Source organism: Triturus cristatus, chromosome 3_2 (assembly GCF_964204655.1).
Source record: "Triturus cristatus chromosome 3_2, aTriCri1.1, whole genome shotgun sequence".
Lineage (NCBI taxonomy): Eukaryota > Metazoa > Chordata > Amphibia > Caudata > Salamandridae > Triturus > Triturus cristatus.
In genome coordinates this window covers 194,271,149-194,293,613 of record NC_140584.1, presented here as the reverse complement: position 1 = coordinate 194,293,613, position 22,465 = coordinate 194,271,149, and the positions used below count along the sequence as shown (strand labels likewise).

The following is a 22,465-nucleotide window of genomic DNA, read 5'->3' as shown; positions in this document are numbered from 1 at the left end:
CATAACATAGGCACTATTAGTCCATCATCAAACCAACACATAAAAGGAACAAAAAGAATAGTTAGACTGGGAGGATAGGTACTCTTCTTCCCTTCTCCAACGAAAACACAAAAGGAACAGGAAGATAGGAAGACTTAGAGAAAACCACCTAAAGGTACGAACACCAAACAGTACTCGTATTCCCTTCTTCAGTAAATAACGGAAAAGAGAAAAGAAAATATCAAACAGAGAGGCAGAGGAATAAACAAAAGATACCCCACACCACCCTGCAAAACAGCATTTAAAAATTAGATTGAAAATTATTGAACATTTGAGAGAGATATAAACCCATACAGAGACAACCTCGTAATATGGCTACACATTGAAAAAAAATGCAGCTCGATAGAAATTCCAATGAAACCTTGAGAGGGTTAAACCCCAAATCGACAACCTTGAAAACATTGAAAAACATTGAATAATTGAAAGGAAACGAACACATATTGACAACCTCAATCAAATTGAAAACCATTGAAATGTTGCCCTTTGAAAACAACTAGAATAAATGCAAATTGATGAATCGATAGAGAAACACATTTCTTACCCAGAAATACTGGATGCATGCATAAACATTGATAAACATTGAAATGTTGCCCTTTAGAAAACAACTAGAACACAAAGCATGGTGTTAAACGAGGCTAACACTCCGGCAAACTTCACAACCATAGATCTGTCAGACTTAAGCTGGAGATTGAAAAAAAAACATTAAATGCTGCATATCGTCTATATTGACATGGAAATAAATGTACCTTTGTACACTGCTCTGCTCTGCACTGCTCAAATTAAACAAAAACAAACTGACTGGTTATAAAGCTTGACTAGTCGCACTATTTTAAAAGTAACTGAGCAGTTTTAGAAAATGTAGAGTTAACAACAACACAGGAGGTTGAAACGTTGTAAAACTGTAACTGGAACGTAAAACTATAATAAATTAAAGTTAGAAATTGGCATACAAATACTGAATGTTTTTTTTAAATAAACACTAGATGGCAGCATGGCAGTGAATAAAGCTCGAAATGTTTGAAAATGTCACTAGAGAGTAACTTCGTCATTCCAAACTCACAGGTACACCGATAGATCAGCTGATGCCATGCCGGTACTCGACTTACAGATGTTGAAAAGAGTTTGCCATCGAAATTGACAGATTCACAAAGACACACATCCTTCTAGAAGACTGTTCTGACGAACTAAAACTGTAACAGAAGATTGATGAGTGTACCCACAGTGCTCATAATGATGATGAAACTGCCGTAGAGCCGATGACAAACATGGTTGGCAATAGAAACGAGCACCGGTGGTGCATGCACGTACTACTGCTTCAAATGCACGGTGCATTGTAAAAGATAGGGTACTGCCAAACAAAAAATGGCGGCGCGCACAATGACGCCGTGACGAGTGGCTCCCGGTGTCTCCGTGCATGAATACGTCCGTGTGAGGAGCAATAAGCATGACGTCACAAATGCAGCGAAGAAAACATCCTAGGAGTGCAGTATGTAGGTAAGATCGCGTGCACATAAACGAACGCGCTCTCTTGATTTTTTGAAAATAAAATAATGTTAAACTGCCAAATGAAGCAAAGGCTTACCAAAGGCCCGTCAATACAAATAAACAAGGCTCACCTGCCACAAAAGTAATAACACTTCCCCATAGCGCTTGAAGGTAGCTCCTCTGCATGTCAGGCAATAACACCAGAACGCTTAATGCTTGAACTAAAATATTAGTTCTACCCTTCTTGGATAGAGGTTTCTCGATAGTTGCCAAACAGGAAAAATTGTCCCAACCACGTTGTTTTGCCCGAACAGAAAATTTCCTCTCAATCATAATAGCACCGGATAAAAAGCTGACATGAGGTTGCATGGTAGGTTGCAGGTGACACACACTCTGAGGGGATTGAAAATTGTCCCGTGGTGTGACAGGAATACATCAAAACAGTCCAATTATCTTGGTAGTTGAAACGTTATAATGAAGGAAGAAACAGAGCTTTTAAAACTGGAACCGGCACTTGTTATGCTTGGTCAATGAAACACGGGGAAGACAACAGTAATGACACTCCTCCATAGCGCTTGAAAATTGCTCCTCTGCATGTCAGGCAGAAACACAGAAACAAAGGGTTTTCTGTAGCAGGTAGCAGGTAGCAGGTAACATGTAGATGCGAAACTCTCGGTGATGGCACAGCACAGGTTGAAAAAAAAACAGGCTTGAAAGGTGTATTGAGATAGCAAGCTTGAATAGCGTTAAATAAAACACCTTTAATTCGCATCTTGAGATTCTGTATGTGTAGCAAGAACAGTACCAGCGGCAACAGAAAGGCAGAAGAGAAAGGCATTGACTTTAGTTGAAATTGATATGTGCAGAGTTTGAATACCTTCGTTGTTGAGGTGCTGCTGTCGTAAAATTGAGTTTGAAAACGTGTAGATATTCCTTGAAATTGAAATAGTTGATAAGACACAGCAGTTGATGAAAATTTGAAGAAGAATCTGGCATATGCAGGTTGGGCGACCGGTGTGATGGTCACTGGTGGGGCTCTGAAGCCAGAGTCTTTGCTTGATATTAGATGAGGTTTGTAGTTTCTTGTCTTCTTGAAAATAGAATTCTTGAATTGACATGAAGGTAATTTGATGAAGATTAAAAACAACTTGACTTCTTTGGTTGCCTTCTTGAAACTTGACTTCTTTAGTTGCCTTGTTGAAACTTGACTTCTTTAGTTGTACGTAGGTAAGATCAACTCGTCGCCAAAAAGATGTAGTAATGTAGTCCAGACAGGTTGAGGTATTTGAAGAGGATTTATTGTTAGATGATAAGTATCCTGGAATAAGCCCCACCAGGAGCAGCCAGCAGGCAGCTCAGCCCCATCATAACTGTGGCTTATCTTCAATCAGCACCCAACATTCCGTAGTACATCACAGTGCTGAAGCATTCCACTAGCAGGGCATTGAGTGGGTAAAGACAGACATAGAAATATGCAATAGATAGAATACAACAACTACATAAGGTGTTAGGAAGGGATTGAATAGTTCTCACTCCATCCGTCCACCAAGGAGGCTCCAGCACGCTAAGTCCCGCTCCAGTGGGAAGAGGGATCTATCCCATATTTGGGATCCAACTTACCACATCACAGCAGCCCTGAACTATAAACTATTTCTGTCCCAAGCGCGTGGGGAGTTGGGCACCCTTCGGCTTCTCTTGGCTGAATATTTTACCCAAAATTCTATACATTTTTCAAACCCTCCCAGTGGCGCCCCGTTCTGGGATTCTTAAACAATTACAGAAGGAGATCCACTCGTTCGTCTGGGCTAACAAGAAGCCCCGAATGAGTAGGGAGCAGAACTATCGACCACCTAGAGAGGGGGGACTCTCCAATCTGACCCGCTACTTCTAGGCCACCCAGTTACGTGTTTTATTGGAATGGTCACGTAGCGAGTCGGAGAAACACTGGCTATTCATGGAACGGGCGCTCGCAGGTCGCGCTCTATGAGGGTCCCCTTTTTACGCAAATCACAGTGCCCAGAAGGTATATATAATTTGCCGATCATTAGCACGACTTTGAGAGCGTGGGACTCCACGGCGGTCAAGTGCGACCTAATTTCATTCCCGTCACCCCTTACTCCCATAATTGGGAAGGAGGAATTTTCCCCCGGACTGGACTGGAGGAAGTTCTGTCAATGGGAGGCCTGGGGATGCCAATCCATTGGGCATATGTTTGGGGTAGAGAGCCCCCTAGCGTTTGAAGATCTCAGATCTGCTTTTGCCCTGCCAGAGACTGAGCGTAATCACTTTCACCAATAGAGGCACTGGGTGATGCACCCTCAGGTACGCCCCGGGGCCCATAGAAAGTTAACACCATACAAGAAGTGGCTTCACACGAAGACAACCAACACGCACCTTATTACTGAACTCTATCATATGCTTCGGCAACCAGAACAGGCAGCTTCCACGCCAGGGCAGCGATGTTGGGAGACTGAACTGGGCCGAACACTATCGCAGGAAGAGTGGGGGGATATTTACTATTGAGCGCGCTGTACAGTGCGGAATGTCTCTAGCATTGAGACCGCAACCAAAATAGCCACCTATTGATACCTTACTCCACCCAGACTACATAGATATAATCCCAGTCGCCCCTCACACTGCTGGAGACGTTGTAGTGAGGAGAGTACTTTAACTCCTTTCCTGTGGGGGTGCACGCCTCTCAGAGTATTGGGAACAAGTCCTATTAGACATTGACACTCATTTTCACACACAAATCCAGCGCTTCCCTCCATATATCGTCTTAGGCTTACCTAATAATATCACCTTCCCTCTTAAATCTCGCAGAGGCAGGCAGATGGGATTGGCGCTGGGAACAGCACTTCAGAACATACTAATCCACTGGGGCACTGACAGGACTCCAACACACCAAGGCTGGCTGTGTAGGTTATGTACTGTGCCCATTCCGATCTATACATAGTACGGAAATGAGGGTACTAACTTTCTCCAAGTATTTGCGACGGTTGCGACTCTTGGATCTCACACAAGACCCTACCTCATCTGCTACCCCGGACCCGAAAAGGAGAAGCCCTTAACCACCAGCTGAGCCTCCAAGACAGGGGGGCAGTGTCTGAGACTGGGAAAAAGGGAGTGGCGACCCGTAATAGAGTAGGACCAGGAGACATTTTTTCCTTCCCTTTGGGTTTCCAGTTTGTTTATCGGGAGGGAGGGTGGGAGGATGGGAGTTGGGACCCTGAATGTCAATTTATTTTGTAAATCTTGTTAAAATCCGTGCTCTGTCTCACCGTTATATCTGCTATGATATCTACGGTGGTGTTTGTTTTCAAAACTTCAATAAAAACGACTTAAACCTAAGAAGGGATTGGATGGAGATACAATCATGGGAGTGGAGACCCGCAGAACTGAACTGAATCTTTTGAACAGGGGAGTGGAGATGCCCAGCCCCTTAAGGCACTGAGGAAGAAGCATAGGGACTTGGAGGATAGACTGGGATGGGTGTACTTTCGGTAATATGTGGTTTGGCAGCATAGTGATGGCAATAAAACTGGGCAGCTACCAGCCTGGCTTTTGAGGGATGAGGCAAACAGGACACTCAATAGGGCTATAAGAACATCACAGGGTGGGGTGGGTAATTTGCAAACCAATATTAATTTGGCTTTTGAGTAATACTATATTATGCTTTACAAGGTCAAAGACAAAAACCATCGATGCTACCTGCAGGACTACCTGGAGGGCATAGGGATCCCAAGGCTGGATAATTGCAGCAACACATGCTAGATGAACCCCTGAAAATAGAGGAGGTCTGAATGGCGATGGACCAGATGGAGTGCAACAAGACCACAGGGACGGATGGACTCCAGACTAGTTTTATGGTATGTACAGGACAGTGCTGCCTTTTAAACTACCTAAGGTATATGAGGAGGCCAGCCGCCTGGACTGTCTGTTGGGCTCCATAAGAGAAACAGTCATAGTAGTTCTACCGAAGCAGGGCGGGGACCCCATGGATGTCTCCTCCTATCGGCCGCTGGCAATGCTCAACCTAGATTATACAATTCCAAGGAAAATACTTGTGAATAGGTTGCTAGAGATAGCTCATTCTGTGATACACCTAGAACAAAATGGCTTTATACCGAGTAGGAACACCTTTTTGAATTTACACCACTTGTTTGGCTTGAGATACGGTCCTGGGGTGAGTTTCAACAGGTGGCGATCTCCCTCAAAGCAGGAAAAGCATTTGTCACACGGGCTGGCCATATCTGATGCAAGTGCTATAACGAATGTGGTTGGGTCTGTACAATCAGAAGTGGATCCAAATTTTATATAGCGACACAGTAGCAAGAGTGTGCACAGGTCGGCTAATCTCAAGATAGTGCTCCATAAACAGGTGGACCAGGCAAGGGTGCCCACTGTCACCCCTCATCTTTGCCATAGTCATGGAGCCATTGGCATGCTTACTGAGAAGCCAAAAGGTCTCTGGGGACATTCTTTCAGGAGACCGGTGGCAAACGATTTCACTGTATGCTGACTGTGAGAAGTTGGCTTGGTATATGCTGTCCATTCCACACGACCCTTATGAGGTCAAAGATAACCTTTAGAAAGCTATCCTAGTGGTAGCTGTGGAGAGCAGCCTTCAGGCTTAATCTTGAAGGAATGTAAAGCAGCTTGTTTTACCAGAATATCACCTCCTGAATGACTAAATGAAGGAGAACCACACAGTAGTTATATAAAAATATGTATTTATGAATATAACACTCTCTGCTATCCTCTACACGAGGATAAAACACAAAGCACACAATTCGGATTTAATAGAACAGTAGTAAGTAGCACAATACACAGTGGGCTCCAGGGGGAGATCAAACCATATACTAAAATAGTGGTATAAAAGTCACGACTGAGATCAAGACAAGGTACGTACGTAGAATCGATGGAGCCCCAAGAAACCACCCAAGGTGAGTAGACGGGGACCCCACAGAGGCCGGGTGCAGTGTGGGAACACGACCACGGGCTCCTTAAAATTCTATGGGGAAGTCGCGGTTACACTCTTAAAGTTTAAGGACCCTTCTAGGAGGACTTCGAGCGAACCCTTTGGAACTTAAGAGTTTGAAGAGCCACCCCACCCGTGGATACCGTAGTACCAGCGTTACCTATCCCAGGGGAACCGGGTGCATAGGTCTGAAGTGGCGTCAGAAACTCTTGTCATTCTAAATGGAGGGCTGTGAAGAAGTACTGCTGCCATGAAGGTGAAAAGGGTCTGGTGGAATCCAAGCCTGAATTCGGGAAGGAAGGAACCTGTAAGCAGAGGGGACAGAGTCTGGGTCACTTCAGAGTGACCAGGGGCTCGGGAGACGAATGCCCACCGATGTTGGGTGCTTCAGGTGCGAAGAAGGGATGCTTGACTCTGTAGTCACGAGGACCAGGAGATGTTGAGGATGACCAGGAGCCGGAGGTTAGCTGTCCCACGAAGGATGTCAAGTGCTGAGGGGTTAGTGTCCGGAGGGAGCACCAACAAACCTTGGCAAAGGCAACCCACGCAGGAAGGTCAAGCAGGTTACGGTGTGGACAAACAAGGTCCAGGAGACTCACCAAGCAATGAGGAGTCAGGGCACGTCTTGAGCAACCAGGAAAGCCCACGAGAAATCGATATGACTCTCAGGAGGACCCCCAGGCCAGATGACCAGGAGTCACGAGGGGACCTTGAGCAAGAGCAAAGTACCAGCCCACGAAGCACACGGCGTGAGGAGGCTGGAGTTCTTTGGTGCAAATACTGCTCAGGGTCAGGACTACACAGAGTCCAATGCACAAGCTCAGGAATTGCCAACAAGCATATGCAACTGCAAATGGACGTGGTGCAAAGGGGTTCGGGTATGAAGTCCCCACAAGGGATACTGGCCTCAAACTCGGTGAGAGGGCAGATCGACCTCAGGGACCTTCAGAAACCCATCTCCTGTGTTACTGAAATCTTCGGAGTCCGCAGGCGCTCAGGAGCAGCAGACTGGTCAGTTGCAGTTAGGTGCCTCCGAAGCAGGGGAGTGACTCCTTCACTCCAAGGGAGATTCTTCTGTTGTCTTAAGTGCAACACAAGTCCTGCACAGAGCCTCTATAGAGCAAAGGCACAAACTAATCTTTGGACGGAAAGGGGGACGAAGTCGGGCCCAGTCGAGGTCCAGCAAAGTCCAAGGTGTCCAGATGTTCGAAGGTCAGTGGTTTCTTCTTGGAGAATCTTGTCCACGTAAAATCTAAAGTCTTACAGCCAGGTAAGCCCTTTTGTACCCACGGGAGAGGGTTGAACAGATTCGTGGGACCCTCCTAGGGGAGGGGCGGGACAGAGGGGTGGCTACACCCATGTCCTTTGTCCAGTTTCATGCCAGAGCAGCCATGGCTCCCAGAACTGGTTTGAGCTGGACTATGCACAGGGACACCAAATGTGGCCCAAGTGCAGATTTCAGGCACTCTCAGAGTGCCTAATCGTGCTGCCTTCCTCTGCACACGCTTGGATTAGCAGCAGGAAGGCAGAAATGTGTCTCTGGTCCGCAGCATCCATTTTGTGCTGTCTAGGTCGAGAAGGCTGGCACCGGTAAGACCAGTGACCCCACGAAGCTCGCTTCAGAAGGGTGGAATCATACCTCTTACACCAGTTACTGGTGTGGAGGTATGATTCCAAGGTGTTTGATACCAAACACGATATATTTCTATGCAGCCGTTTTCGAGATAGCATTTACTGCGAGGTTATAATGCACCTCTACCTAAATGTCCGGCTGAGTCACAGACAACGCGGGAGAATGGTTATCGAAGGCTGCAGAGAGGCTCTGCTCATGCACGGGCACCCTCTCACATAAAACCCAGCACCCTGCCTTCAGGATTGTTAAGGCCTGCTATGGGGGTGACTTATACATTTTAAGTGTAGTGATTAATAGATATAGTGAACCTATATCTAAAGTAAGTGTTGCCAGCACCATTGTACAGAGGCTGCAGTAGCAGACCTAGAGTTCCATTTTGCATGGTTTCTCATGGGAGGCATAATACATGCTTCAGTCCATGGGAGGCCTCTGGGGTACCTATGCCCTAGGTACATGGTGTACCATATACTAGGGACTTACAAGGGTACCCCAATATCCAATCTGCAGTGTACCAAAGTACATGTATATCAATTTAAGGGAGAAAGCAGATAGACCGGGGTCCTGATTAACAGGATCCCAGTCAGACTAGTCAAAAACCAGCAAAACACCAGACACAAGGTGGGGGTAACCATGCAGTCAGATCCTACCTTCCTACACTGACAACACCCTGATGTATCTACAGGACAGCCTTCAGGCATCACCGACTGCAATAAACATGTTGGGCAAGTTTGATGATTATTCTGGATTAAGAGTAAGCCGGAGTAAGTCTTGTTTGTTCCCCTTGCGCCCACTGTAGGAGCTGGAACCCAGTGTGGTCCCGACGTCGAGACTTGAATGGCGGTTGGATTCTGTCAAGTATCTGGGAGTGACAGATGAGGCCTTGATAGAGGTTAATCTGGGATGAGAGATAGCAGCGATGAGACAGTCTAGCGCGATGATTTTTGGTGGGTTGGAAAAGTCCAAGCAATAAATGAAAATGCCTTGAAATTCTGTATCTATCTTGTCATATTTGCAGAGCCTCAACAACAGAGGTGAAATGTCAGGTTATGTTGTCTTTCAAATTGCTGCTTATTCTTTTAATATGGGGATTGGTGTTTACTTTTCTTTTTCTGACTGCAAAGTGAGAAGAGTTTTTAAAGTGGAGTATGTGACAATTATGCACGAGTACAGGGAGTGTGAAAGGAATGGCTGGTTGGTTGTGTATTGATGGTTTTTGCAATGTACAAGCAATTGTAAATACCTCTAAATTAACTTTATTCATTCAGCAGTTAGAAAAGCAAAAATGTAGCACATTTTTTGTAATTTTGAAGTCTGCTGGGAACAGGTCATTATCGGATCAAAACAAATCAAATCACTTGGTGATGCACAAATGATAATTATTCACAGAAGCCCGATATCCACACATTATCATATGTATGCTATATAGTTTTATCAGTAAAACTCTATGTCTATGCAAAGTTAGTGGCAATTAAGGACAATGCAAAATGTGCTGTCTGTAAGTGACAGTGCGTTACCACACATAGTCGCATTCAAAAATTGCCTGCCTCATGTCAATTAAAGGTAGGTGGGTCACAAAAGTTTGTTGTTCAAAAAAGTGGGGCATGGTTCTGAAACTTTTGGGAAAGACTGGACTAGTAGGTTCCAGATAACATTATCATTGTCCCCAATGGGCAGGATAGCCACATAGACAATACTCGTTCTGCCGTGGCTGCTGCATTGCAGGTACACCTACCTCAATATTTTTCAATGATTTAAACAGTGTATCTGATATGGGGGTTGGGATGAAAAAGGCTAGCACTATAGACTCTCTACAAATCTAATCACTGAGGAGGGCTAGGAGCACCCAATTACGAAATATTGTATGCGATGGCCCAACTCCAGTGGGTGAATAGGTGGCTTGGAAGCCCTCGGAATCCCAAAAGAGAGATGGTGTTTGAAAACATGTGCACAACTGAAGTGCTCCATTGGTTGATGCTTAAAGGACAGAACCAGATGATCCCACATAAGTTGGTGACAATAGCTAAATATTGCTGGCAGCGCTTTGTACATCTAAAGGACATGGGTTTCCATATGCCCTGGATATTCCACTTTGGGCAGTGCCGACAACTTGGATGTTGGGTGTGACTCACATGAAGAGGCATGGACAAAAGCAGTAATACTCACTTTGTGGGACTTGTATATTCACAATACACTCCAGACATTGCAGGACATTCGAGACACATACAATTTGGGGTCTGCGCATTTTAGACACCCAATGTAGTAACACGCACATTAGGACAACTGTGGTTCCTAGACTTTGGGCAACTGACCATATTGAGCACTATAACACTGTTGCCGACTCATGGCATAGGAAGGAGGGTGGTAATGGCACACTATTCTTCTTTATTAGCTCAGCACCTGCCTGCACTTACAACACTTCAAGACAGGTGGGAAGGGTGTATGGATATGGAAATTATGGTGAGGGTGTATTAGATGCATATTTGCTGGGGCTAGCTCCTTTGCATACCCAAGGTGCCATGTGGATGATACAGGGTTCAATCACATGGTGTGACAGTGTCAGATGATTGAGCAGTGCTGGCGGAGAACATTAAAAGAACTTGGGGAGATAATTGAATCGGACCCCATGGTATGTCCTCTGGGCATACTACCCAGATCCAAGAAGACTATGTCATGGAAGTCAGCGGCCCTCCGAGGCGTGGACAATTGGATAAAGGAACTGAGATGATGGGCTACTGCAGAGACCCTGATGGAACTAAACAGAACAAGGGGGTTGTGTTGATGGGAACCCTGTGGGACACATATTTGCTTGCTCTAGAGGCAAAATCAGATAAGAGACAACCTCGAGGCACGGAGGATGGCCGAGGTATGCGCTGGGTTTTAAGACAATAGCACAACGTACATAGGTGGATGACAGATTAGTAGAATGTTGGGGCAGGACGCTTACAGCCTGATTACGATGGGTCGATTAATTCCACCCCATGTATAAGCCCCTGTTCATGCATGGTTTGGAATTACGAGTTGAGCGTTATTCAATGCAGCGGATAGTTATCTTGTGCATTAAATACCTCAATTTTTGTTACATTTTAGCAGATCAAAACTACCGAAAGTTTAACAGGGGGAATATGTACACTATATATCGTACATGCTTATTTTGGTGCATTAAACACCATAGTGCCAATATCAGCAACCCCCCGCTTAGCAGTAATTGGACGCGCTGCACAAATAATCAGTCCATACAAATTTGATTGGAAAACAGTTTGCTGCAGGTTTATTTCATAAAAGAAGTATGCCAACATGGTGGGTTAACTTACTTAGGGCAGGCAGCGGTGACTAAGCTAATCTGCCCTGCCCACTTGATGAGCCAAACTGCACCGTGGCCAACCCAGACTCCTGGAGTTTGGCATAAGACACCACTCTGTGCTCTGAAAGGGTACTCCTTTGTATCAATCAGCCTCCGGATCGCCCTCTAACTCCGCCTGCAACACAAATTTAGACATTAATGCGTTCAATACCTTTTGCCCGCCGGCACGCAGGGTAAGCGGTTGGGAGGGTGACAGCGTGTACAGCAGGGCACAAAAAGGCCGTGCAATGGGTGGGGGCAGGTATAAGTACCTGTCCCCAGCCCACTGCGCACCTGAAACAACGCCACAGAGGTGCCGAACATCGGCGGGACTCCCGAGGGGAGGTGTCCCGGCAGCTGGTCAGCAGAGATGTGCCTAGTGCGGCACTAAGGGTGCCGCCCTCTTACAGGGCCCACTGCGTACGCCACGGGCAGCCGCATAGTGCTGAAATCGGCAACCCCCCCGCTTAGCAGTAATTGGACGCGCTGCACAAGTAATCAGTCCACACAAATTTGGTTGGAAAACAGTTTTGCTGCAGGTTTATTTCATACCAGAAGTATGCCAATGTGATGGGTTAACTTACGGGCGATCCAAGGGCAGGTAGCGGACTAACATATTCTGCCCTGCCCGCCTGATGAGTCAACTGTACCTAGGCCAACCCAATCGGTGCACCCATTTAAGTAGGGATTATCCCCCTTACATACCATGGACCACCAGTCCATAACTTTACTCATGCCTTTTAGGGGCGTAGCGTAGCAAGGCCAGCCCCGGTTGCTGAGGCTTACAACCGCCCGAAGGACTAGCGGGGAGTTGACGTTTTCATCCAGGGTCCTGCTGTAAAGACTCCTGGGGTTTGGCATAATACACCACTCTGTGCTCCTGAAAGGGTACCCTGAGGGCTTTAAGTGGGCAGGGTCTGAGCACCAGCAGTGTTTTTAGGTCTCGCCTTGCTATCGCGTAAGCGATTGCAAAGCGAGGCTATAGAATACGGGTTTCAAAAGTGCTCCCAAAAAGCGGATTGCATGGCTAGCACGCACACAATCACGCGCATCGTGCCGCCATGCAATCCGCCTTTTGGGAGCACTTCAAAGGGTCCGCTCCCCTGCCCCCAAGCGCGCGCGCGCGCCACACTCCGCCGGGCTTGTTAGGCCTCGACCTTGCTATCGCGATAGCGATAGCAAAGCGAGACTATTGTAAAGGGGCTTTTCAAAGTGCTCCCAAAAGCGGATTGCATGGCTAGCACGCGCACAATCACGCGCATCGTGCCGCCATGCACTCCGCTTTTGGGAGCACTTCAAAGGGTCTGCTCCCCCGCCCCCGCCAAGCGCGCGCGTCACGCTCCGCTGGGCTTGTCTTGTTTACGACGCTCACGTGCGACAGAAGTGCTGAAGCAAGCGCCGTGAAAGGGCGTGCCGAACTGTTATGATAGAGAAACCCGTATCACACTTGACAGACGGCCTCTCACTTTTACTTTTGAAATCACTAGTGCGAAACCGCAGCACCTCGCCCCTCCGGTCCAAACTGCTGACGAGAAAGACGTGTTTCCATTCCTCCCGAGACAAGGTTTGCTGGTCACCCGCATGAGCTCTGCCTGTTTTTATCTGCGGAGAGCAGTTTTGCCCTCATGTTATCAGTCTTGGTTGCTGGGGCCGGCGTTGGTACCCTCTACCCTGCGCCCTCGAGACGCCCCCTTCCTAACTGCCTCCATTTCCGGCCTCTCTACTGCCTCATAGCCTGTGCCCTGTTCCCAAACAGCAGGGCTGCAGTAAGCCTCCGAGGTTGGCGAGTTCACGCATCTTCCAGTTTAATCCCTGCCAGTCAGCCTGACGGGGAGTCACCCTTTCGACTCACAAGGCCATTACATTAACGCAATTCAGTTTGGTAATAGTTCAACCAGCTGCCTGCAGCCATATGGGGTCTCGAGATTGAGACAACAGGGAACGAACGTGTTATTATTTCTATGCGGATTCCATGCCAAGCGCCAGCGTAAAGCTTCTTTCAGCGGATCCTGACTGCACAGACCCTCTCACCCCCAGATTTGAGGGGCTTGTCCTTGGCAGCGGGTGCAGGTCTATTCATGGGCTGGCTACCTGCACCCATGGCCTGTCCCCGCTCCCAAAGCCCCTCACCCACGAAGGGGCGCCAGGGAGGCGCTGCCAAAGAATCACCCGAGCCCCGGGGTTGTCAGAAGGCTGTGGTGACGGGGCTTCTCACTAAGTGGCGGCTTCTCGTGAAAGGGTACTTTATTCACCGTTGTTTATTTGTTTAACAGTAGTAGTCATTATTAACACCATTCACTGGTGTTATACTTTGATTTCACTCAATAGTGCTCGCTAGTTTTTCGCTCTTGAGGTAGGCGTACAGTGTTAGGGCAGGTTATGCGTAGGGATTTTTCATTTGCGTATCACCGTGCAAAACAGCTTAATTTTGAAAAAATAAATAAAACATGCTAACTGCAAGGCCCGAGATTTTCTCTTCTTATTCGCCCGGAGCCAGTGTCGCAGATTGCGTGGTTCGTCTCCTATCAAGACTGCCCAGGGTTCAGTACACCTCATACCTCATTCTTCCGCCGCCATACACTTCCTTTTATCCCAATCATGCGGGTATCTTTCCATGTGTTCATGTTTTCCTTCTTTCTCCCTTTTCCGCCTGCCCCATGTTCCCTGCCAAAGTCTGGTGAGGGATAAGTCAGGGGCGCAGAACCGAGTGCTGGTGATCAGCCTGCCACCACCGGAACAAATTAAACTTTGAGAGGGGTTGTCTGCTGTGTCTGTATGCGGCTCCCACACGTGCTGCGGTGCTATAGGACGTGTATAGGACGGTTCATTTCCGTTGCTCTGGTCCGGGCTCCAGGGCGCAGCCGTCCCCTCCGCGCCGGCTCTAGGAGGCGGCCTCACGTTTCAGCCGTCCCCGCTGCAGGCACCGCCTTCTCTCCAGTGGCGCTGACACACACCCCGTTATAATCAATGTGGGCGAGTACGGACTGGCGCGCACCCAGGCGCACATTGTTTTCTGAAGCTGGTATGTCTCAGCTTTAAAAACACTGTGGCATAGGGTTGCTTTAAAGATGGGTGTAACAAATCTGTATGCGTTGTTGCCTTCTTTGGGTAGGCAATTGTTAGCATCCAGTATTTAATTTGTGTCTGTATTTGTCTTAAAACTAAATTAAACATGAGGGTAATATAATTACAGTTTAGTAGTTCTAAACAACTATGAGACTTTTTTTAATAGTCATCGAGTAGGCGTCACGTCCCTAAATTTGAATTTACTGTCCCCATTCGCTTAAGTGTGTTAATCACAATCCTTCTCATATTAATCTGTTATTTATTGTTGCACCAGAATCAACACGTGAACTATTGAGAATATATATACATTAAAATATTGCATTGTTTGTAACGTTCTGTTTTAAAATATATATGAAATATGCTAACACTAGTTTACGCGGCTTTACAATACATTTATTGACTTACTCGTGTAGATTTGACACCGGTGGCACATGCGATCATCAGAATTTGTATACCTTTAAATGTGTGTTTCATCAAAGCGCTGAAAGCACGATGGCGGATGAAGGAAGTGCGCCTCGACACGAGGTGTCAATTACATCACAAATACAAGCACTAAGGCTCTACTAGTTGAACGCTCATCGCTAATATCTGCCATGAAGTACAGATCGGAAGTTCATTTTCCGACTGAGCGACCTAGGCTACGTACTGTTGTTTAATATTAACAATAAACTACCGTTCTAAACCGCTTGTAGCGCCTAGAGCATTATTTAGTAAGGTATGAGGCACTACTCAAACAGAGTTTATTATCATTTAAGTGGAAAAACGCAAACATGATTAATAATTTAGATGTGTACATAACATCAAGAGAGATTCGTGTTACTTTACACGTTTCGCTTTTTGTACTAGTGAAAGACGACGACCATGCCTGCACTAGAATCGTTCTATACTTACCCAACTGGATTCCAACTTCTTTTAAAACTAACACCAAACACACAGTTTTGTCGGCCAAGACTCCTTCCTTGCCTTCAATTGTTTCAATTGTTGTGTAACCGCGTGTGTTTCTTAACATGTGTTTCATTTAAAAGTGGTATTAGCAGACTCATTGTTAAACATCAGCATTGCATTTCGCCAACTTCAGATACGCATGTTATTTCCCAAACACGGCTGCTTCATCGTGAAATGTGTAAGGGTTTATACTGAGAAGTCGGCATATTATTATTAATATTTTTTTTATTTTGGAGTTGTGAATAGCGCGGCTCGTCATTTTGACGACCTATGAGAGCTAAGAAAAAAAAAACAATACTAACAAAAGTGCAACTAGAAAAATGGTTCTTTTTTTATCACCTTGTTACGGTAGACGTCTGCTCAAACTCTATTCTTTTTTATAGAGAAACTAATCCATACACGAATCCCTTCTAAAACAAGCATTTGCAATGCAATAGGTCTCGCAGTTACACGAGTTAAAGCTATTGGCATTGTAAATGACGATGCCAATAGGCATTGTTATTTGCAATGTCAATAGCTCAAACTCGCGTAAATGCGAGACCTAATGCATTGCAAATGCTTGTTTTAGGGGGCCTCGAAACGGCTCTCTATCGGGCTCTGTTTTGTTCCCTGGCACAGACGGTCCATTTTGTTTCCCCGGACTGCAGTGACAGCAGACGCATCGATGTGCGTGTGGTGAGCATTGTAGAGCAAGGGAAATCCTTTAAAGAGAGTCATTTTCTCTCTGGATTTCCCTTCTCTTTTTGAAACTCAGGAGCAGCAACATTGTCGTGGTGTCACCAGGGCTTTAAGTGGAAGTTTTTTTCAATATTATATACAAGCCATAGTTGCTTCTTATTTATCTTATGCAACTAGCAACCATTGACAAAGCCAATAGTCCTGACTTGTAGGTATGATGTGACTTGTTATATCATATATCTGGATGCAATGACAGGAACAGCAAAATACAAGTCGGGTGGCACAAGGTGCTAAACACAGATTTTTAGCTTACATGTTTTTAAGCCATGCCCTTAATTACATTGACGACCCCCCTTTGAGAGACCCCACCAGTTTTTTCATCCCACTTAAAGCCCTGTGTACCCCTTTGTAGCAATCAGCCTCCAGATCGCCCTGTAACTCCGCCAATGCCAGGATGTGGCCACCGTCATATCTGGCCCCCCACTCTGGCATTCTCCATAACCACCTGCTACCTGTTGTTGGTCTTTCTAGGTAGACCATTACCCTGTCTACCTCTGACAGCTGTGCCCCGTCCCTATCGCGGTACTATGGGGTGTTACACGAAAGAGGCCATGCTTAATTACCCATCCCTTCTTATTTTATATTGAGTTCGAGTTGAACCATGCCCTCCTACTTGGTGGGCTTGTACATGGCTTATTTCCTTTCTGTAGGAATGAGATGGTCTCCCTGGAAGGGATTTCTACTGTTCTCTTCATTAACCCCAGCTTTCTTACCCTTCAAGTTATTGCAGGCTCCATAACCCCCTGCCCCCACAGTTCCCAGTCCTTCTAGCAGGACCATTTCCCTATCTACCTCCGATAGGTGCGCCCCGTCCCTAGCGGGGTACCTGTGGTGTTTGCACAAGAGAGGCAACACCTAATTTGCCAAGCCCTTCTAATTTGATTTGAATTTGAGTTGAACCACGCCCTCCTGCTTGGTGGGCTTGTACATGGCTTTATCTACCCTTCTGAATGACTGTCCGATGGCCACCCCAGAAGTGGGAACTACTTTTCTCTTCTTTAACCACAGCTTTGTTTCCCCTTCAGGTTATTGCTTGAGGCCAACCAATATCCATATCTCTACCCACTGACCACCAATTGTATGGGAGCACAGTGCCAACAGGAAATAGGACTCCAACAGCATTAAAGACTACTGCTCTCTTCATAACCCCAGTTCTGTGTGATAAATCTATAGTGCACCATCTGCAAGATTCAGCATTTACATTTGGGGGTTGACTAGGCCCTTGTTCACCTCCCACTCCCTACTTGGTGAGTCCCAACTTTGAGGGTACAAACTGATAACCATCTGCTGCACAGCAAGATAATTATGGACCCCTGGAGAGGGTCATTGGCCGGGGACAGGGTAGAGTCTACACCTTGGCATGGCCCTCTCACCCCTTGGAAACATGCGACATGAGCTTTGTCATGCTTACTGAGTACGCCAGGTGGGGCCTCCCCACCTAAACCAAGACAAAAGCCACAGGGGTGTGAGTCCCGAGGTCCCCTGGGGTACTCCAAATTTTCTGCTACATCCCCTGTCCTTCCTGCCTGCCGCACCCATCAGTCTGACTGTGATCTTCAGATGCTGAGTCGCCCTGCTGGTGTCTCCAACTAAGTGTATATGGCCCAAAGCCAGCTTTACTGCAGGTATCCCAGAAGCCGAAAAAGATGCCACTGCTTTTGGATTGTGAGGACATGTCGTAAAATATAAGGGGAAATATGCCCATCTCCAACGAAGTAAGGAACTACTGTTTTCTGTTTTAACCAAGCTTTATTTAACCATCCGTGGGATTGTTTGCTGGCCTCCCCGGAGATGCGAACTGCTGTTCTCTTCGTTAGCCACAATTCTGGGTGATGTCCCTATGGTGCCCTCTGTGCCCATAAGGGCCGTCTGCTGGGGGTTGCACGAGTCGTGTATTTACCCCTCACTGCCCAGTCCCCGATTTCAGGTTTCGCTGGTAAACATAATGGGGGCACCTCCAACACCATCAGTATATTTGTTAACAAGTTATTGTGTGTGGCCAACACATACCCTTATCTCTCCCCGCTGACCTACACCATATGGGAGTACAGTGCAAAACTACTGTTCTCTCCGTAATCATGCTTCTGTAAGATATAATCCACTGTGCACTGGTGCAGTATGTGTTTTTACATTTGGGATTGACTAAGCCCTTGTTTAGGATTTGTGAGGACATGCAGTGAACCTGTGAGCAATTAACCTGCACCTTCTAAATTTCGCACCCTGATTTCTGGTGATTCTCAGCAGTTGTTCACTAACCCTTCTTTCTCCACCCTATTGGAGTCGCAGCACACACTTTTCTAGAATGGCAAATTTACGCAACCCACCTATTTAAAACCTGCGCTATTTGCAGGTTCCTGCCACTGTACCCTTCTGCCTGGGCAAATCTAGCGCTTATAGCATTGTGCTTGCACCCCAAGTATTCTGCTTCCTTCCATGTCCATATTGCATGCCAGCCCCTCACTGTCTGACTGCAATATTTCGGTGCTGTGCTGCCATGCTGATGTCACCACCCTAGCGTAACACGTCCACTTCCAAACTTCTGGTAATGTGTACCAGGGAGCAGACATGTAGGTAGAGACAGGAGAAGAACAATATGTACAAATACCTGCCCTTTCTTGAATAATAGGAATGCCTAATCTTCGTTAATACATTGTGGCCTTTTTGTGTTCTAACCCATTGTTTCCTCAACTTTTGGAACCGCAGCACACTTGTTAGATGACAACTTACACAATCAGCCTAGCTGCATGGCTGCAGGGCGGGTAATTTTTAGTTTAACTGAACCAACCCAAAACATGCCCTCGTTTACAGGGTGCACCTACTTTGCTGAATTGACCAGACATTTTTCACAGATTTCATTTTTATTTGGAGTAAACTATGGCAAACAAATTAATGGTGACAAATCTGGTTTCAGAGAATCTTTGTCTATTGTGCATCTGCCAGTATATAAAGCGAGCGAGATTTGGCTTAGCTGAAGAGACCTGTGACACACACTGATTTACAGAGTGCACATGTTCTGCAGAGTGACCAGACATTTGCACAGTTAGATCGGTTGATAAACTATGGCGACACTTAATAGTGTTACTTCTGGTTCCAGAGAGTACCTAGACTTGTTTTTGGCTGTATTAAAATTGTAGCTTGCATCACACTTAAGGATTATAGAATTGTGCATTATCTCTTGCTTTCCCCACTGCTGGGTGAGCCTCGTACACTCATAGATATTTCTTCTCATAATCCGTATCTGACTGGAAAGTGGAATGAGATTGCAAGCACCAATCCCAGGTAAGTGAAATTTAACATTCTGTCTGGGGGCATGGCCTGGTCTTCGCCCTCTGTGGTGTGACCTGGACCATCATGTACTGCCCTGACAAAGCGTCCATGGGGCCACAGCAATCACAAGTACCTGTTCGTCTTGTGATACACTTCCACTGTGATAACTAATATGTTCCCCATCCATGAACATTGAGTAAATAAATGATGACAACAGCAGAGCCTTTGCTGGGCTGTTACCATGGTTGATAAGCCAGGGACTGGACCTAGTTCTGAGATTCATCCCCGGAGTAATCGCCCTCCACAAGATTCAAAGGCCTGCCTTTTTACTAGGTATGCCTCCTCATGCCGTACTGATTGGTGATGCAAAACCTAATACTCCGCCTAAGCTGACATTCATGCATTGCCATTGCCAACACCCCTATGCCCTTTGTAATCCCTTGCAACAACCTGTGCAGTGGTCATTTGGCAGAGCCATGGGGACCTGTAATGCTCTTTAACCCTCAAATTCTCTACACTAATGGAAAGCGCCCCTCCCTGTTTCCCAGTAGAGGCTCCAGTTAGCATAAAGCGTGTGACAATGTCTTGCTAGAGTGGCCACATCAGGCTAATATACGTTTGGGACCATCCTCACCAAGCTGCGTGCCTGCCCAGCTTCAGGTGTTTATCAACGAGTGGCCTTGAAAATTGTATTACTGCATAATTCAAGCTCATGGTACTCATGTTATTGACCTCAGAAGGATGAAAGGCTGAGTGGGCCTACTGGGATTTGAACCTGTGACCATGAGGTCAAACACAGACCCCTACAGTAGGTGCCCTGGTCAACTAGCCACTACACCTGTTACTGCATTCTTTACAGGGAACTAATGCGTTTGTGTTATTAGAGCAAGGAATGGCCACGCAAGCAGCGCTCCATCCTACCGAATAATTATTCTCTGCACTGGCAAGTAGAAAAGGAAGTACATGTGGGAAATGCCTGCACAATGCTGTAGCGGTGGGCTCTAGTGCAGCGGGGACCTGCTGGGAATCTGGAGGTTCAAGCTTGAATTCTCCCGATGGCTCTAATGGTCATCATACCTGCTGCACAGCGCTGCCCCTTGCCACTGGGTCATCCTACCCTACTGAGGTGCCCTATGAAAGGCTGGGGAAAATGTAATCACGCTCTTATCTATACGTTGTAGTTTGGACCTAGCTCCTGATGACAAACAGTAGCTCGCTGTTCTATGTTAGGCTTATAGATTTTAACTTATATGCTGCTTGTCAAAAGCACCTCATACCAGCAGAGTGTCAACTCTAAACCACTGTTCTCCAGGTGGCACAATTTTAGTTTTGCTTTACGCATATTGCGTATCTATTACAATAACAGGGCAGTAGGCGCATTCCAGTCTACTCTTGTATCTTAGACCAAAACATATCCATTCAAAGGATAAAATACCGGGAATACGCAAATCGTCTTGCCTAACTGCACAAGCTGGGCATGCCAAGTTTCCAACTCAACGGATTTAAAAAAGGGGGCATCTAGATCGCAGGCAACTCATCCCTTCTATCTGCACAAGATAGTACTTACGAAAAACACCATGCCCCAAGACTTAAAAGTAGTATCAACTATTATCACCTTGTCCCCTCTCCTGAGGTAGGATAGGCATTCAAGAATGGTGAGCATGCATTCTTCCCAGAGTCCTCATGGACATTTACAGTAACGCTTGACACTGTGCAACCATGTGGCCTAACGCATTATGGCACCAAAAAAGTTCTTGCTTTAATAAAGAACATCAAATAAGGTTCTTTCTTTACATAGCATCGCCTGATCTGCCATCACGCAACCTTTGTAGAAAGATGAACTGGCTGCCACTGCCAGACTTTGAGGCCTCGCCTTATTGACTGCATAAGTACAGACTGCAGTGTGCCTGAAGCACCTTGTTATCACAAGATCTGGGAGGTTAAGACCTACCAGATATCACAAGCACTGTCCACGCCGGGAGCCGATCCTGGATACCCAGTCTCAGAACATGCTGCTCCACCTCCACTGCCCTGGCAGTTGGTGCTCCGTGCCAAGAAGGCAACTATATAACTCACTGCCTGCATACTCCTTGGAATGCGCTGCTATACACTGTACACATGCATACATGGTCACCAATCAACCTAAAGGGCATATTCAAAACAAGCCTCCGAGTAGGATCAAAATGTTGAAAGCATGGGGCACCTCCTTACGATGCAGGAGGAAAACAACCAACACTCCATCCCTACCCCCGCCACATTCACCAAAACAGAAATCAGCCCAATCCCATTAATTTTTAATTCAACAGCTGTAACCCTGTGGCTGGCACTCCCCTTCTTGCACGGCGCAGGCAGCGAGTACAATCTGCTGCGCCCAAATGCCGCAACACAAAACCTGTGCTGCAACGAACCAAAGCATGCATCCACAGGGCCAAAGGCCAGACTGACTTTGGGTGAAAGGAACCTTCATTTGTGGCCCAGGACAAAAGTTGCGAGCCGGTGTAGGGACCCGAACCTGGTCCCCTACTCCAAAAATAACAGCTCGGCCCGTGGGCCACCCACACACCTCCTGAGAGATCAGGACTCATGGTGCTGTTCTCTCCACCACACTCGCAAGAACACGGCAATTCCTCTTCAGTTCCTGAAGGCTCTGGTTGGCCAAGCATCACAGGATGTCCAGCCGACGTCGAGACTGACTCCCCAGGCAGCGGCAGTGACCCCCAAGCCGCATCTTCTCCCTCGCAACCCACAGTCAAGCAAGCCAGACACAAAACAGATATCCCATACTTGACGATGGCATACCACAAACCCCTACAGAGACGGCTTGAACGGACTGTGCTTTCAATCAAACCATTGGCCTTCTAGAATAAGTTTTGCTCACCAAGAATGCACCTCTATCAAACATACACACACGCCATATCCCGTATGGGCTCCTAGAATGAAAACCTGCATCCGAAATGCAACCAGAGCTGAA

The 22,465-nt window shown here is 46.6% G+C and overlaps 1 protein-coding gene across 3 annotated transcripts in view; it reads left to right on the top strand.

Annotated features, from left to right (window-relative positions):
- The first annotated feature begins 1,471 nt into the window (after positions 1–1,471).
- Positions 1,472–22,465, top strand: part of C3_2H2orf76 (chromosome 3_2 C2orf76 homolog) — a 438,804-nt gene continuing 417,810 nt past the window's right edge. For 2 of the 3 annotated variants that reach the window (XM_085647480.1, XM_085647476.1), the window contains exon 1: positions 1,493–1,533. The gene's annotated coding sequence lies outside the window, so the exon portion shown is untranslated. Of the gene's footprint in view, positions 1,534–22,465 lie in introns of all 3 variants that reach the window. The other variant, XM_085647482.1, reaches the window with a different exon arrangement.